The sequence below is a fragment of the Saccopteryx leptura genome, chromosome 2 (genome assembly GCF_036850995.1).
Source record: "Saccopteryx leptura isolate mSacLep1 chromosome 2, mSacLep1_pri_phased_curated, whole genome shotgun sequence".
Taxonomy (NCBI): Eukaryota; Metazoa; Chordata; class Mammalia; order Chiroptera; family Emballonuridae; genus Saccopteryx; species Saccopteryx leptura.
In genome coordinates, this window is record NC_089504.1 from 303931343 (window position 1) to 303948123 (window position 16781).

The 16781-nt window shown below is 41.5% G+C and overlaps 1 non-coding gene across 1 annotated transcript; it reads left to right on the forward strand.

The window, feature by feature from the left end:
• The first annotated feature begins 15476 nt into the window (after positions 1-15476).
• LOC136396016 (small nucleolar RNA SNORA66) lies at positions 15477-15609 on the forward strand. Its single transcript, XR_010749449.1, has one exon. It is a non-coding gene; the product is annotated as a small nucleolar RNA SNORA66 (small nucleolar RNA).
• The last annotated feature ends 1172 nt before the right edge of the window (positions 15610-16781 follow it).

The window sequence follows — 16781 nt, forward strand, 5'->3', positions numbered from 1 at the left end:
ACAGTATCAGTTTCAGAATTTTTTTCCCCTCACTCCTTGGGTGCATGGACTCCTTATAACATGGACCAAAAGAAAAAAATTGTTTTAAGGTCTAAGCTCCACAGAAGTCAGTTGAATCTGAAAAATAATCAGCATGCTGCATTTCTGCTTATTAACGTCTGTTTGAAAGTACCCTATGAAACTGGGCAACACAAGAATTAAATATACCTCTCACTGATACAGAAGGAACTCTAAATTACAGCAGTATGACAAGTTCCATCCTATCCCTTGTCATTAAGATTTTTACAGAAATGCACATTTAGGAGCATTCAACTTGGTTACCATGTCTGCCAAAGGATTCTTGTTTACTTATCTTCTTGCTACAAAATACATCAGGGTCAACAGCAAAACAATTAAACTTGAGAGTAGTCCAGAATTTTTCAGGTGTTTTTTTCTTGAAGTATAAAATGAAAAGACCATATAAAAGTACTGTTCAGATTAGAGATAAAAATAATTATTATAAGGGAGATTTTTAGTCACTTTCGTGAGAGAAGACAAGATGCAAAATTTTTGTTCTCTTTTAGCTTTGAAGAAGTAACAACTCTGTTTGATAAGAAATGGAGTCTAACCCCTACATTCCTTTGGATTAATGTCTTATGTTGTGCACGGACTTCAGGGAAACTAAAACTGAGCATGTGACCATAGAGATGAGAGAAAGAAGGCCCATCAGAGACATCATGTCAGCAGCTCCTCATGAAGGTCAGAGAGGTGGTGACATAGTTACAGGAGACAGAACCAGGACTCAGCCCATGTCTCTCTCTCATGCAGGGACACCAAAGATATTCATCAGAGAAGAATAGGATTCATTCAGATTCTATTAATGTGAACTATGTTGTCATTTGACCTGGTCTTTATGTGCTTCAGTTTTGTTTTTGTTTTTTAAATTTTTTAAATTATTTATTTATTATTTTTTTACAGAGACAGAGAGTGAGTCAGAGAGAGGAATAGACAGGGACAGACAGACAGGAACAGAGAGATATGAGAAGCATCAATTATTAATTTTTCATTGTGCATTGCAATACCTTAGTTGTTCATTGATTGCTTTCTCATGTGTGTGACCGTGGGCCTTCAGCAGACCGAGTAACCCCTTGCTGGAGCCAGCAACCTTGGGTTCAAGCTGGTGGAATTTTGCTCGAACCAGATGAGCCTGCGCTCAAGCTGGTGATCTCGGGGTCTTGAACCTGGGTCCTCTGCATCCCAGTCCGATGCTCTATCTGCTGTGCCACCGCCTAGTCAGGTAGTTTTTTAAGTTTTTTTTTAAATCTTTTGTGTTAACATGGATTCAAGTGTCCCACTCAATATAACACCCTCACCCCGAAACAGCACACTCCCATTACACTTCCTTTGCCCCCCTCTTCCTGTCTCCCTTCTCCTGGCTCCCTCTCCCCATTTCCTCTGTGATTAGCTGTCCTGTTATCTTTTTCTTTGTGTTATGTATATATAATTTCACAAATCCCTTCACCTTCTCTGATTCTGTACCCTTATTCCTCTGACAGCTGTCCCTCTGCTCCCCATGACCTCACATCTGCCTCTATTCCGTTCCTCAGTTCACCGTGTTCACTAGATTCCACATATAAGTGAGATCATATATATTTGTCTTTCTCTACCTGGCTTACTTTACTTAGCATAATAATCTCCAGGTCCATCGATGTCATCGCAAAAGGTAAGATTTCCTTCCTTCTCACTGCCACTTAGTATTCCATTGTGTATATGTACCACTGTTTTTTTGTCCACTTGTCCACTACGGACACTTGGGCTGTTTCTAGATTTTGGCTATTGTAAACAATGCTGCCATGAACATGAGGGTGCATATCTTCTTTTGAATCAGTGTTTTTGGATTCTTAGAATATATTCTTAAAAGTGGGATAACTTGGTCAAAAGGCAGTTCCATTTTTAATTTTTTGAGGAATCTCCATACTGTTTTCTACAGTGGCTACACAAGTCTGCATTCCCACCAGCAGTGCAAGAGGGTTCCCTTTTCACCACACCCTTGCCAGCACTTGTTGATTTGTTAATGAGAGCCATTCTGAGAGGTGTGAGGTGATATCTCATTATGCTTTTAATTTGCATTTCTCTGATAAATTATTAGTGACATTGAATATTTGTTCATATACCTATTGGCCATCTGTATATCCTCTTTGGAAAAGTGTCTATTCAATTCCTTTGCCCATGTTTTAATTAGATTGTTTACCTTCCTGCTGTTGAGTTTTAGAATTTTTTTATAAATTTTGGTTATTAACCCCTTATCAAATGTATCAGCGAATATGTTCTCCTATTGTGTGGGTTGTCTTTATATTTTTTTAATGGTGTTTTTTGCCATGCAAAAACTTTTTTGTTTGATATAGTCCCATTTGTTTATTTTGTCCTTTATTTCACTTGTCCATGGAGCTATATCAGCAAAAATATTGCTAAAAGCAATATCAGAGAGTTTACTGCCCATGTTTCTTCCAAGGTGTTCATGGTTTTGTGACTTACATTTAAGTCTATTATCCATTTTTAGTTTATTTTTGTGAATGGTGTAAGTTGGTGGACTAGCTTCATTTTTTTGCATGTACCGGACCAATTTTCCCAACACAATTAAAGAGACTGTCTTTACTTCATTGTATATTTTTGCCTCCTTTGTCAAATATCAATTCACCATAAATTTGTGGGTTTATTTCTGGGTTCTCTGTTCTGTTCCATTGATCTGTATGCCTGTTTGTATGCCAGTTCCAAGCTGTTTTTTTTGTTTTGTTTTGTTTTGGGTTTCTTTTGTATTTTTCAGAAGCTGGAAATGGGGAGGCAGTCAGACAGACTTCCGCATGCGCCTGACCGGGATCCACCTGGCATGCCCAGCAGGGGGCGAAGCTCTGCCCATCTGGGGTGTCGCTCTGCCACAATCAGAGCCATTCTAGCACCTGAGGCAGAGGCCATGGAGCCGTCCTCAGCGCCTGGGCAAACTTTGCTCCAATGGAACCCTGGCTGCGGGAGGGGAAGAGAGAGACAGAGAGGAAGGAGAGGGGGAGGGGTGGAGAAACAGATGGGCGCTTCTCCTGTGTGCCCTGGCTGGGAATCGAACCCGGGACTCCTGTACGCCAGGATGACGCTCTACCATCAAGCTGTTTTGATTGCAATAAACTTGTAGTATAACTTGATATCAAGAAGTGTGATATCTCCCACTTTGTTCTTCATTTTCAAAATTGATGAGGCTATTCAAGCTCTTTTTTGGTTCCATATAAATTTTTGGAATATATGTTCTAGATTTGTGAAGTATGCCATTGATATTTTAGTAAGAGTTGCATTTATCTATAGATTGCTTTGGGTAGTATAGACATTTTAATGATGTTTATTCTTCTTATCCATGAACACAGAATATGCTTCAATTTGTTTGTATCTTCCTTGATTTCTTTTTCAGTGTCTTATAATTTTCCAAATACAAGTCTTTTACCTCCTTGGTTATATTTATTCCTAGGTACTTTACATTTTTTGGTTGCAATAGTGTAGGGGATTGTTTCTTTAATTTCTCTTTCTAACTGTTTATTGTCGGTGTATAAAAATGGCATTGATTTCTGAATATTAATTTTTTATCCTGCCATCTTGCCCAATTTATTTATCAGGTCTAGTAGTTTTTTGACTGAGACTTAAGAGTCTTCTAGGTACAGTAATTTGTCATCAGCAAATAATGACAGTTTTAGTTGTTTTCCAATTAGGATGTCTTTTATTTCTTCTTGTCTGATTCCTATGGCTAGGACTTCCAGAACTATGTTGAATAAGAGTGGTGAAAGGGGGCACTGTTGTATTTTTCCTGATCTTTAGGGGATTGCTTTTAATTTTTGCCCATTGAGTATGATGTTGGCTGTCAGTTTGTCATAGATGGCCTTTATTATGTTGAGGTATTTTCCTTGTATTCCTACTTTGCTGAGAGTTTTGATCATAAATGGGTACTGGATTTTATCAAATGCTTTTTCTGCATCTGTTGATATAACCATGCATTTTTTATCATTCATTTTGTTTCTGTGATGAATCACATTTATCGATTTGCAAATATTGTACCAATTTTGCCTTTCCAGAATAAATTCTACTTGATCATGATGTATGAACTTTTTAATGTATTGCTGGATCTGGTTTGCTAATATTTTGTTGAGATTTTAGCATCTATGCTCATCAGGAATATTGGCCTATAATTTTCTTTGTTGTAGTGTCTTTACCTGGTTTTGGAATGAGAATAATGCTTGTCTCATAAAATGAACTTGGAAGTCTTCCTTCCTCTTGAATTTTTTGAAATAGCTTGAGAATGATAGGTGTTAGTTTTATTTTAATATTTGGTAAAATTCACCTGTGAAGCCATTCGGTACAGGACTTTTGTTTGCTGGCAGTTTCTTGATAACTGTTTTAATTTCATTTGTTATAATCAGTCTGTTTAGTTTTTCTGATTCTTCCGGACTGAATTTTGGAAGATTATATATTTCTAGGAATCTTGCCATTTCACCTAGGACAGTGGTCAGCAAATTCGTTAGTCAACAGAGCCAAATATCAACAGTACAATGATTGAAATTTCTTTTGAGAGCTAAATTTTTTAAACTTAAACTATATAGGTAGGTACATTCCTTATCGAGATAGCACCTGCATGTGGTATTTTGTGAAAGAGCTCACTCAAGAGGCCAAAGAGCCACAGTTTGCTGACCAGGGACCTAGGACTTAGGTTGTCCAATATTTTGGCATGTAGATCTTCATAGTATTCTTTTTACAATCCTTTATATTTCTGTGGTGTGGGTCATTACTTCACCACTTTCAATTTTAATTTTATTTATTTAGATCTTCTCTCTTTTTTCTTGATGAGTCTAGGTAAAGGTTCATCAATATTGTTTGCCTTTCAAAGAACCAGCTCTCGGTCATTTCATGGTGCAGTTATCCCTTCAGGTTGGCTGGCTCTAAGGGCCAACGTTGATCATGTGTATTAGACACTGTGCAGTGTCTGTCCTTTCGGATGTGTTTATACTCCACAGTGTCTGGTGTCTGCTGGACTCCTCCTTTGGGTGTGCTACTTGTGCAGCTAGCTGAATCTAGCATTGGTATTGTCTGCCACCCAATTCTTGTTATGTTGGTTCTGGGTCTCCTTGAATTGGCATCACCCATTGCTTGTAACCTGCTGTGGACTACCTGTCTAAAGCTACTGCTCTGTTCACTGTTTGTGTCTGCATTCTCTGTGCCCGAGGAGTATGGAAAGGGCCAACCTGTGTATAAGGATCAGCTTCTTTCTGCTTAGAGATGACAGCAGCTCTGTAAAAGCTATAAACTCCATAAGATTTGCCTCCACTTTTCAGCTACTCTATCTCCTCCTGAAGCTATGTGGTCTTCCCACAGAGTCTTCTGTAGAAAGGCTGTAGTGAGGGGTCAGACTGGCCTCATCCCACCAACCCCTCTACAAGTTACAAGCTTAGTGGTTTAGAGCAGCTGAGGTTGGGAATACAATGTTAGTGGGACCCCCTACTTCACAGGTCTCTTGGTTAGGAGCTCAGTATGGGGAAAGTGGCCGCTAGTCCAGAGCCTAATCCCTCAGCCATTGCTGGAAACTCAAATTTTATTTCTCCCCAGCAAAGTGAGCAATAGGTTTAGATCATGTAGAACCGACAGTCTCCTCTGCAGAAGTTCTTCCAGCTGATGAGCCCCTGGTCTCAGGGAGGAAGACTGAGAAAGTCCTTCCCTGAGGCTATGCCCCCCCCAAAATGGCTAAGCCCCTTGACCAGACCCAACAATTGGCTCACAAGGACCCACACTTTAAATGTCTGTGCTCCAAGCCTCTCTCCCTACCCTCTGTGGAATCTAGCCCAGCAAAGCAGGATAACCAGCACCTGGGCCAGCTGACTGTAAAGCTCTACCTTGTCCAGTGCACACACAAGCCGCTGTGCCGGTGTTGACCACAGAGAGTGGAACTTGCCTCAGCTGGGTCTTGTGTCCAATGAGCCCTCCCTTAGGACACACTGCCAGCAAGGGTTGTTAGGTCCTGAAGTGATGTTCTCCACAGCTGGCCCTTGCCTGGGCCTCCCTGGTGGAAACCCAGCTCAGACCAGTAAGGGACACTACCCATGACCGGCCTTTAGCAACTTTCTTGGAGCTACAAGTAATCCAGAGTTTGTGGCTGCCTTTGCTGGGCTTAGGTGTACATGGAAATACCAAGCTGGACACCTAGGCTGGCCTTTACCCACAATGGACATGGGGGAAGGTCTGCTTAAAAGGCCAAAGTTCCCTGAGCTCCACCTCCTGCAGCCTCTGTCTGCTGGCTGCTTGTTGAGCTCTGCCACTGAAAAAACCTCTGGTAGAGTTTAGAGCCTGGCACAATTCATGAATTAAGAAGGGTGGTGGGTATGGCTCTGTCCCTGGGCCCCAGGTGTCAGTCTGTCCAGATGTTTTTCTGCAGACCTCAATAGGGTGTGGCCCCAGGAGTCTGGTGGGTATGGCTTCTGAGAGCCAGAGGAGGGTCTTCCCACAGTTCTGACAGTTTCCACTGAGTCTCCCCTGAGGTGGAAGCACCAGTCATAGATTCAGGAGCTGTGGGGGAAAGCTGCAACCTCAACACCAGAAAACTGAGTCACTGATGTACCCCTTGCTTCCTAGCTGCTTCTCAGAATGGGCTGGTCTCCATGGGGTGGGTCGGAGAGATTCCTGGAGGGTAGAGCAGTTGCTTTTCCTCAGGATGATGCAGCAAGAGGGGAATGTTCCACCCAAGAAAGATGGCGACTGCAGTACTAGAGAATGACTCAGCACAGGGTTCTGGTGGCCCTCCCTCATGGTGTCTCTCCCTGGGCCACCAACATCACACTCTCCTCCCACAACTCTAGTCCTCTCAGCCCTCCCTCCACTGTAGCCCCAGGTGAGTGGTTGTAAACAAGATATTCTGCACGGGCCCTTTCAGATGGAGCTTGTGTCTCCAAGAGCACCTTCTCTTTTTCCCAGACAGAAACCTGAGCTCTTTTCACCTCCAAATGCTGTAGTGGGTGCCTCTTCTTGGCTCTGGAGCTCTAGGCTGGGCCTGGGGCTGAGGACTCACACCTCTCAAGGTGACCCTTCCCACAGTGAGAGTCCCTCCGGAACCTCAGCCGCTGCTGGCTCCTGGGAGGGGGGCAGCCCTTTCCACATCTCTGTCCTTCCTACCAGTCTCCGTGTGGCTTCTCTGTGATCCTTGGTTATAGATTCCTCTTCCTTTAGTCCAAAGTTGGTTTTTCAAGATGACTGTTCTTAAATTAATTTGTAACCCAACTTGGTCCTGGGAGATGGCAGTTGAAACATCTGCCTACTCCACTGCCATCTTGGAGTCCTCTGTGCTTCAGTTTTTTGGGCTTTTTTTAAAGTTATTATTTTATTTATTTATTTATTTATTCATTTTAGAGAGGAGATGGTGAGAGAGAGAGAGAGAGAGAGAGAGAAGGGGGGGAAGCAGGAAGCATTAACTTCCATATGTACCTTGACCAGACAAGTGCAGGGTTTCAAACCAGCGACCTCAGCATTCCAGGTTGATGCTTTGTCCACTGCGCCACCACAGGTCAGGCTGTGCTTCAGTTTTATATTACCTCTTAAAAAGCAGAATATAAAGAGTATCAGAAAATATGTTTAACTTACTTGAAAAAATTATTTCTAAGTAATTTATCACATTAATTAGTTTTATATAACTAGATATCGCTACTAATAGATCATGAAGTCATGATCTGGAAAGATGTTGAAAGGTCATCTGATTTAGCCTTCTACCTCTCAACCAATGAAACACACTTCAATTCATTGTGCAGAGAAATATGCTGATTAAAAAAGGCCAGCCAGTACTGAAAATTATCTTGTGAGCAATTAGTTTTGTTGTCATTATTGTTGTTATTTCTTGGAGTATAATGAGACTGTGTTCAGATTTTGTCCCAGATCTGATTATCTTGTCTTCTAATTAGTAGAATTTGGAGGAGTCTTACTAGGTACGTGCCTGCTTTTACAGAATATGTATGTAAAGAATTCAACCCGAGCTTGTATGTCATTGTTGTTGTGTTGTATCTATTACATTTAAAAACTAGTTGATTTTTGTTTTAGCAAAAATCGAGGCATTTTTATTTTTATCTTACTATTTTCTGGACCATGCTGTTAAATTATATTGTACTTTATGTGAAGGACAGGTAATGTAACTCTGACATGGATAATATGTTGTGCAACATGTACAATCACAGCCATGAGTTAATGAGTTTGGTTAGGTTTGTGACTTGGGAATTCAATTTTATAATTTTATAACCACCCCTTTTATATGATTATAGATTTATTTCCCCCCAAACAGTTAATATGTACAGGGAAAACTGCCCTTCAATCTTTTCAGAAAGAGTTTCTGATAAGTAAATTCAGAAATATAGCACTGCATAATGCTTCAAAATCATCCTGTTCCAGGGGCAGATCACATAAATTGGACTGGACTGGTAGAGCTCATAAAAGGGCTGCAAGCCAAATAAGCAAAGAAAAAAAAAAAGCTGCCAAGGCAGCTAGTGGTATTTGCTAAATAGTGTTCACATACTATTCTACATGCAGAATTGACCCCTTACCCAGACAGCTCTCCTACCCTGCTCACCGAGAGAAGGGTGCGGGAGACACCTGGAAGATAGGCTGACTTTCCCTATCTTGTAGGCAAATGAGTTCTGCTCTACAAAGTGCATTGGAACAGCGACCAGAAAAAGAGAGAGAGCATAATAAGTACAATAAGCTCAAGATAAATAGAAATTTAAGGCTGTTAGCTAGGTATGTTTGTTTAATCGAGTTTGCCTGTGATCAGGGTCTTGGATTACAATAAAGAGTAGCATACAGAGTAGGGCCGGCGGCTCTCGTAGGTGATGATAAGGCTGAGCTCTGCAGCATAGAGAAGCAGCTGATCACGGGAGATTCCGTGATTATAAAGCCATGTCTCTGAAACCCCTAAAAGCCTAAAGTGCAGAATGCCTTCTTCCCTCTAATTGACCTTGGACTCAGAAGTTTTTGTTCTGTGACAACACACTTGTTGGCATCTATACGTTATGGAGTCACTTCCATGGTATGGGATGTTGTAATGCTGGGGGTTGAGGCCAGGCAGGTTCTCACTGAATTCGGGTAGATTGTAGAGGAACCGGGGAGCCAGAAAACGTCCAGCCGGACCCGTTTATTGGAGGCTCATAAAGACAGGCGAGGGTATAAACAGCAAAAGGAGGAGAGCTAATAAACAAAGGAAAATCTGCTTGTCTCAGTGAAAGGGAAGTGAAAAGGGAAAACCACACCTCAAGGTGGCTGGAGAGCAATCTGGGAGAACTGTCCCCGAGGGAAAGCACCTGCAGTCTTACAGAGACCACACACGTGGCGCTGCCTTGCGCCCAGCTACCAATCAGGCAACGTGCTTACAGCCAGTAAACCCTCTAGCAAGCCTAACACAGACGTTTCCCCACAGACCTATTTACATTAATATTAGGTTATTGACACACCCTCACCTCTAAGGCTCCCACCACTTCCAGCTCTGTGATGATGCTCTCCATCCCCAATATCCTGTGTTGTGGCCACTTCACATGTGGCTACTGAGCACTTTAAACGTGGCTCATGTGTCTGAGGAACTGAATCTTAAACTTTAGTGGCTATGGCTCGGTACTAGCATTAGTTTGGCAATGTCACAAGCTGCATTACTTTGAACAGTTCACTAGGGCTCGTTGAACCTCGCTTTCTTTGCCTCTGCTGGAGTGACAAGTGGGCAACTTGTGAAAATTGATTCCGGAGGGCGTAAGAGGTCTCACCTCTAGGGGGAGCTCGAGACCTTCTCTCATGCCTCTCAATTATCCTCAAAGATAAATCTAATTCCTGTTGAGACCCTCCCTAGCAGTGAGATCAAATGTTACTCAGGGTTGAGAAAACAGATTAAAGCATTACCAGTGAGTGTGGAGCAAGAAGGTAATGGTATCAGCATATATATATTTGTTAGTGTTCACAGAAGCAACTTGGTAAGGAGGAAATAGATGCCTGGAGCCCAAAGGAAGACTGCATGCTGTCTAGCTCTCCCCACCCCCTCCCAAGGCACTCTATGTTTTCTTTCCTCTCACTTCTATTCTAGGACAGGATTAAGGTATGTGAAAGCTTGAAACACTTAAAGACGATGGTGTTTTATTATAAATGAAAACATCATTAGAGTTGTAAAGAGGGTCAGCAAAGTTTAATGATTCTGCCTTTTGGGGTTGTCTCTGTCTCCATCCCAAGCACCTCTTTCTTGTCGATCCAAAAGATATTGCCCTGTTTTCAAAAGTGTTCTTGATTTTATGGGCAGACAGCTCAAATCAGCAACCCTCCAGGGTTAGTGGAGTAAGTGCTTTCTCTTATTCTATCTCTCCTTTTTCTCCAACTTCTGCCTCGTCCTCCTTTCTTCTTCTTCTCTTTTTTTTTTTCTTTAAGAGAGGCAGGGAGAAAGGACAGGAATGTGGAGCTGCACCTGTATGTGCCCTGATGGGGGTACGGGGATCCAACCAGCAACCTCCATGCTCCGGACTGACTCTCCAACTAACTGAGCTATCCAGCTAAGGCTTAATTTCTTTTTTTATTTTCAAAGACAGAGAAAGAGAGGGAGGGAGAGAGAGGAGGGTGAAGGGTAGCATTCATTTCTTGTTTCACTCAGTCATGCACTCATTGGCTGCTTCCAGTGTGTGTCCTAACCTTGTTTCCAGATGATGCTCTTACTCCTTTCTGAATTAAAAGCCAAAGGCCTGGGATAAGCCATTATGGTGGGAAGAACAGGAAGCTATAGTTTATGTTGTTCCTTTAAGTCAGGGGTTCTTAAACTACAGCAGCACATCAGAATCACCTGAAGGGCTTGTTAAACTACACAGTGCTAGGCCCATTCCAGATATCGGACTCAGTAGGTTTGGGGTGGGGCTTGAGAATGTGCATTTATTTATTTATTTTAAAATTTTCCATTCATCTGGGAGAGATAGAAAGATGGGGGTGGTGAGTGGAGAGAAAGACAGGGAGAAAGAAGCATCAACTTATTGTTCCACTGAGTTGTTCCATTTAGTTGTGCACTCATTGATTGCTTCTCCTATGTGCCCAGACCAGGAGTTAAACCCATGACCTCTGGTATGCAGGGTAGACGCTGTCTTCACTGAACCACCTGGCCAGGGCCATAATTTGCATTTCTAACAAGTTCTCAGATGATGCTTACAATGCTGGTCTGAGGCCATACGTTGGGTCTTGCTTTGGAATTTAGGATCCAAACCCCTGCTGGTAATGATACGTTGTCTGGACTCCTTTGCCTGCTCTATCTTGTTTGTATGCATGTGGTGTGTCTGTTCGTGTTCCCAGGGAACTCAGAGAAGCAGCTGTGGCTGAGGGCAATGCAGCCTTTAAAATAATCTTTCAATGGTACCCAAGAACAGAACCCAAATATTGCTTCTATTTCCCATTCTCTGTTCTTTGTGGGTTGTCACTTCTCATTAATTCTACCTGGACGATCCTGTGACTTTCCATTTTATGAGCTGAATTTCAGAGTCAGCGATGTTGGCAGAGACAGAAACAAGCCCACCAACCCCTTCTGTTTTAATGTGCCTGTAAGAGATAAGAAACTGTCACCCATGACATCACCATTTTTTCTGTGCCTTGGGGAAAGGCAGAGCCTGCGATGGCAGAGTGCCAATGACAGGTCTGCCCAACCAAACTTCTTCATTAAGAATGGAGGAGCTGAGGCTGACTTGGTGGTCTTTAGAGGTTATGCAGAAAGGATATGAGGCTACCTAAAACGGTTTCCTAAACAGAGAAAGGATTAACATAGGGAACTAGGTGAGCAGTTGCTCTGTGGGGGTCATCTGGAGCTGCTCATTGGATCCCTTCTGAAAATATGGCAGCCTGGGTCTCGATCCTGGAGGGTCTGATTCAGTGGGTCTCGTTTCATTAAAGAGGGACTGCAGAAGATGTATTTGATATCACACGTACTGGCATAGTTGAATTTGAAATTTATTTTCCCAAAACAATGTGCTGTTTCACATCTGTTGCTTCTTTTTCAATTAGGTGACACTAACGATTCTCCCCAAAAAAGGACCAACATCTATATTCATTCCCTCTTAAAAATGACAGCATTCCTGGTGAATGAGATTGCAGGGGGAAATGAAATTTTACCTTTCTGACCCTACCACAATGTTTAAAATCTATATAGACACAAACAGAGTGTATTATGATTCCCTCTTCTATATGAGCAGTCTACTCTCGTAAATAGTGCACATATCTTAGGGCTCCAAAGACACACTTTATAAAAGTCCAGATGTGTACAGACACTCTGCAATCCATTTCAACCTTGGATAATTGCACTCTTCCTTTCCAAGGGCAGTTTCAACAGGATATGATATATTTTGTTTTGGGTTGCTGTAAGTACCAATAGCTCACGGAGTGCTGTTATAATAACCCACTTTATCCCAGCTGGTGGCTGACCTCCAGGGAGCTCCAAACATTTTATTATTAGTTTCTTATTAGTTATCACAATGGACGTCTTCCGAAGGAGATTGAAAGTCTCATTACTTCCATTGTACAGATAAAGCAGTCGAGGCCCAAAGGCTAAGTGATTGTTTTGTAGCCTCACAGAATCTGAGCCCTAGTGTTTCTGGGGTCAAGGGTTCTAAGATCTAGAGATAAAAGGAAAAACAAAACCTGCAGTATGAATTATGTGTCTTGTCTCCTAATCTAAAAGGCAGCAAAACTTTCTTTCTGGCAAATTTGTCAACCTGTACTTGACTCATGGCATAACAAAACATTTTTCTTTTCCCTCCCACTTTATGCTGTTGGTTTTTTTTTAAGTTGCTTTCAGTAGGAGCTATTAAATATCAACTTCTAAAAAGTTTCACTCGTATTTTCCTTCTGTATGAATAATCAACTGTCTTCAGAAAAATCTCCTTGGATTTGGAGCTTTGTGAAAGCATAAATGGGACCTAGAAACTCTGTGTCACTTCGTGGGTTTCGTCTTATTCTGTCCCATCCCTGTAATTGTGTTTGTGGGTAAATGCTGACAGTCCATAAGAGGACGAAACAACAGTAGGTCAGGCTCCTCCATGCTGTCCCCAGAGCACCCCATGCTGGATTCTCACACCACTCTGAAGTTATCTATTACCTTGTTTGTGTTCTTCAAGGGCAGAAACTTCTCCCTTTCTAATTGTACCCCAAATATATATAGAAGAGAGCCTTGTTCATAGTAGACATGTGTTCTGATGTATTTCATTTGCCTCTCTAGAAGCACTTTCTGTCTTTCTACACTCTGTTCTGTGCCGGGTAGGCTAAGCCACGTGGAAGCCATCAAGACCCTCCCCTGAGGGCCACTAGTAGGAGCAGCCACAAGAGATTTAGGGCAGAAGGAGAGTGGGAGTTGAGGTAGGTCTTCATTATCTCCCTCTTCCTGCGTTTCCATGGCTTAGTACTATCCATCTACTAAAAACCATGTGACAGTGTTCAAAAACATTTCATAACGCTTTGTATAGACACAATAGCCATGGGCTTGAAAAAAAATGAAGAGAACAAAATGAAAGCAAACCAACCATAAAGGCTAACCATTTACCATAAACGACATACTTTCCAGACACCTGAAACTTATGCTGAGAGTCAGAACACTACTTAAGGTATTAGATATATTTTGCTGTTAAAATACGAATTGAAGAGACTTTTAAATTAGTTCTAATGAGCTCATATTTGCATTTTCACACTGTTTATTTTTATTTAGCAGTGAACTATACACATGTGTACCTGAAAGAGACCTGCCTCAGGCTGAGATAGAATTGGTTATCCTGAGCAGATTAATTTTTTAGTTCTTTGGAAACTCCTACAATCTCCCATCATCACCCGTGCCAGTCTCCGTGGTTAGGGTGTACGTGTTCGAGTCACAAGTGACTTCCCTGCTGTCTAAGATGATTTGGTTTCAGGTTATTTAGTGTTGACAAAGTCTGAGTCTTTGCTTTATCTTACTCAATGTCACATTTATTACTGTATGATAAATCTCAAAGGCACTCACAAATCAAAGATTCTTAGAGATGAAATCCTGCCCAACTTTGAATCCCCATAGGATTTGTTTAGCCTTTTCTCTGACATCTATCACAGTGGAGACCACAGATGGTGTCTTTACTCCTCTGTATTCTTTGCAGCCCTTGGCAGGGTAACTGGCCTATTGTAGGTACTCAGCCCATAATTGCTGGAATAATCTAAGGGGTCATCTAGTCACACCTTATGATTTAAAGCAAGACACTTCTGCATATAATTTCTTGGAGATGGTCAGAGAGCTTCCACCTGAAATCTCAGTATGTGGCCAGGCAGTTTAAATCCATCTGCCTTGATAGTTTCACCAAATTCCATCTTTCTTCTGAGGACAGCCTGTGTATCTAGCATTGGTTATCCTGCTCTTTCCTTTGTACTCAAATCTTCTTTTCTAACTTAAAATATTTAGTCATTGTTTTTCTTTTTCAAAACATCCTATAATATAATGATTTCAATTCATATTCATTTGATTATACTCCAATTTGACACTCTCTCTCTTCAACTGTGACCCTAGATATAAACCTACAGATTTGGTCTGATTAGTATAAGATGTGACAAACTCTTTCATGTTCTGAATGTCATGCTTATTTTAATACTGAATGAGATTTTACCGACTCTAAACACCGAGTTACTGCATATTGTCACCTAAATGAATAGACAGCTGTTAGCGTTTTTGAGAAAAGAAAGACAGTGGTATGTCAAATCACATACCATTATCTGACTACCAACTAGAATAGAGGGCCCTCTTTAAGAGTGTTTATTGAGGTCTGACTTCTCCATAGAGATAGTTTCTCTGTGGCATTGAGAGGCAAGGTGTTTTCCAGAAAAAAACATATCGTAAGTACATCATTTTTTTTATTTGTGCAAAAATGCATTCCATAGACAATAAAAATATGTTTGCTAACAGGAGAAAGTATGTGGACCAAAAATAGAGAGGACATTATATTTCGGTTGGCATAGAGGTCAGCATTTTTAGAATTCTTAAAGAATAATTTGTAATGTCCATAAAGCAGACTCACTTTATATTGCTGTGATAGCAAACCATTAGAATTGAACAGATTTTGTAAGCCATATCTATTCCCTGGGAACCCATGACATGATAAACTGTATCTATTTAACTTTTACTTCTTGCTTGAAATACAAAACAAAATATTGGTGGGAGGATGACCCCTTTATTCACACGCACATGTTTAAATGCAATTGTATTGATTGGGTTGGGTTGGAGAAAGCGTAGACAAAGATCAGAGGAAAGCCTGCTCTGGTTTGTCAGACTGGGAAAGTACATATTATTGGGCCAAGCATTTATTAAATAGAGAAAAGTAAATCAGTACTGTATGGTCTAGACTTTTCATTTAGATCAAGGAAAAAGCCAAGACAGTCTTCATATCATATAAGAATGATAAATGGTCATGGCCATTTAAAACTCTACTATAATGAAAACTCGATCACTAACTCTGCATGATGTTGCAGAAGTGAGGGGAACCAGGTTTGCTAAAGTAATTGTGGTGATAGCAATGTATTAGCCTCAGAAGCTACTGAGGTGGTCCATTCTATCCTAGGACAGTGTAAAAAACAAACAAACAAACAAAACTCTACTATAATTTCAAAGTTAAGACCCTCAGATATTTATGTCATTATTACCATACAAAGAACAAATACATATATAGCTAAAATTAGAATTTGACAACAAAAATTACTTGAAATGCATTGTTGACTGTTTATATAGAAAATTCCTCCAACTCTTCCCTCCAACCCAGTGGTTTCCAATCTTCCTGAGCACCAGATTCTCATGAGTACTCATTTACAAATGCAGGTTCTCAAGTCCCACACCCCGAAATTTTAATGCAGTAGCTCTCAAGTCTGGCCTCTTTTTGTTGCTGTTGTTTAAATGAGAAGTGGGGAGGCAGAGAGACAGACTCCTGCATGCACCCTGATCTGGATTCAACTGGCAAGCCCACTAGGGGCAATGCTCTGCCCATCTAGGGCTGCTGCCTCGTTGCTTGGCAACTAAGCTTCTTTAGCACCTGAGGTGAGGCCATGGAGCCATCCTCAGCACCTGGGGCCAACTCTGTCCAATCAAGCCATGGCTGCAGGAAAGGAAGAGAGAGAGAAAGAGAGAAGTAAGAAAAGGAGGAGTGAAGAAGCAGATGGCTGCTTCTCCTGCGTGGGAATCAAACCCGGGACACCCACATGCTGGGCTGATGCTCTACCACCAAGCCAACTGGCCAAGGTGTCAAGCAGGACTTCATAAGCTACATTTTAAACCATATCCTTCTTGCCCTGGCCAGATAGCTCAGTTCGTTATACAAAAGTTGTAGGTTTAGTTCCTCATTGGGGGCACGTACAAGAATCAACCAATGAATGCACAAATAAGTGGAATAATGAATAGGTGCCTTCCTTTCTAAAAAATTAATAATATAATTTTAAAAAATGCATTCCTATGGAACAAATGGTGTTCAGCCCAGTCATAGAGAAGCACTGGATTAAAATGATCTTTAAAGTGTTCTCATTTTAGGACCCAGGTTTGAAATCTGGAGGTCGCCAGCTTGAGTGCAGGCTCACTGGCTTGCACATGACATCATAAACATGACTCCATGGTCACTGGCTTGAGCCCAAGGTCTCTAGGGGTCACTTGCTCTACTGTAACCCCCCGGTCAAGGCACATATGAGAAAGCAATCAATGAACAACTAAGGTGCTGCAACGAAGAATTGATACTTCTCATCTCTATTCCTCCCTG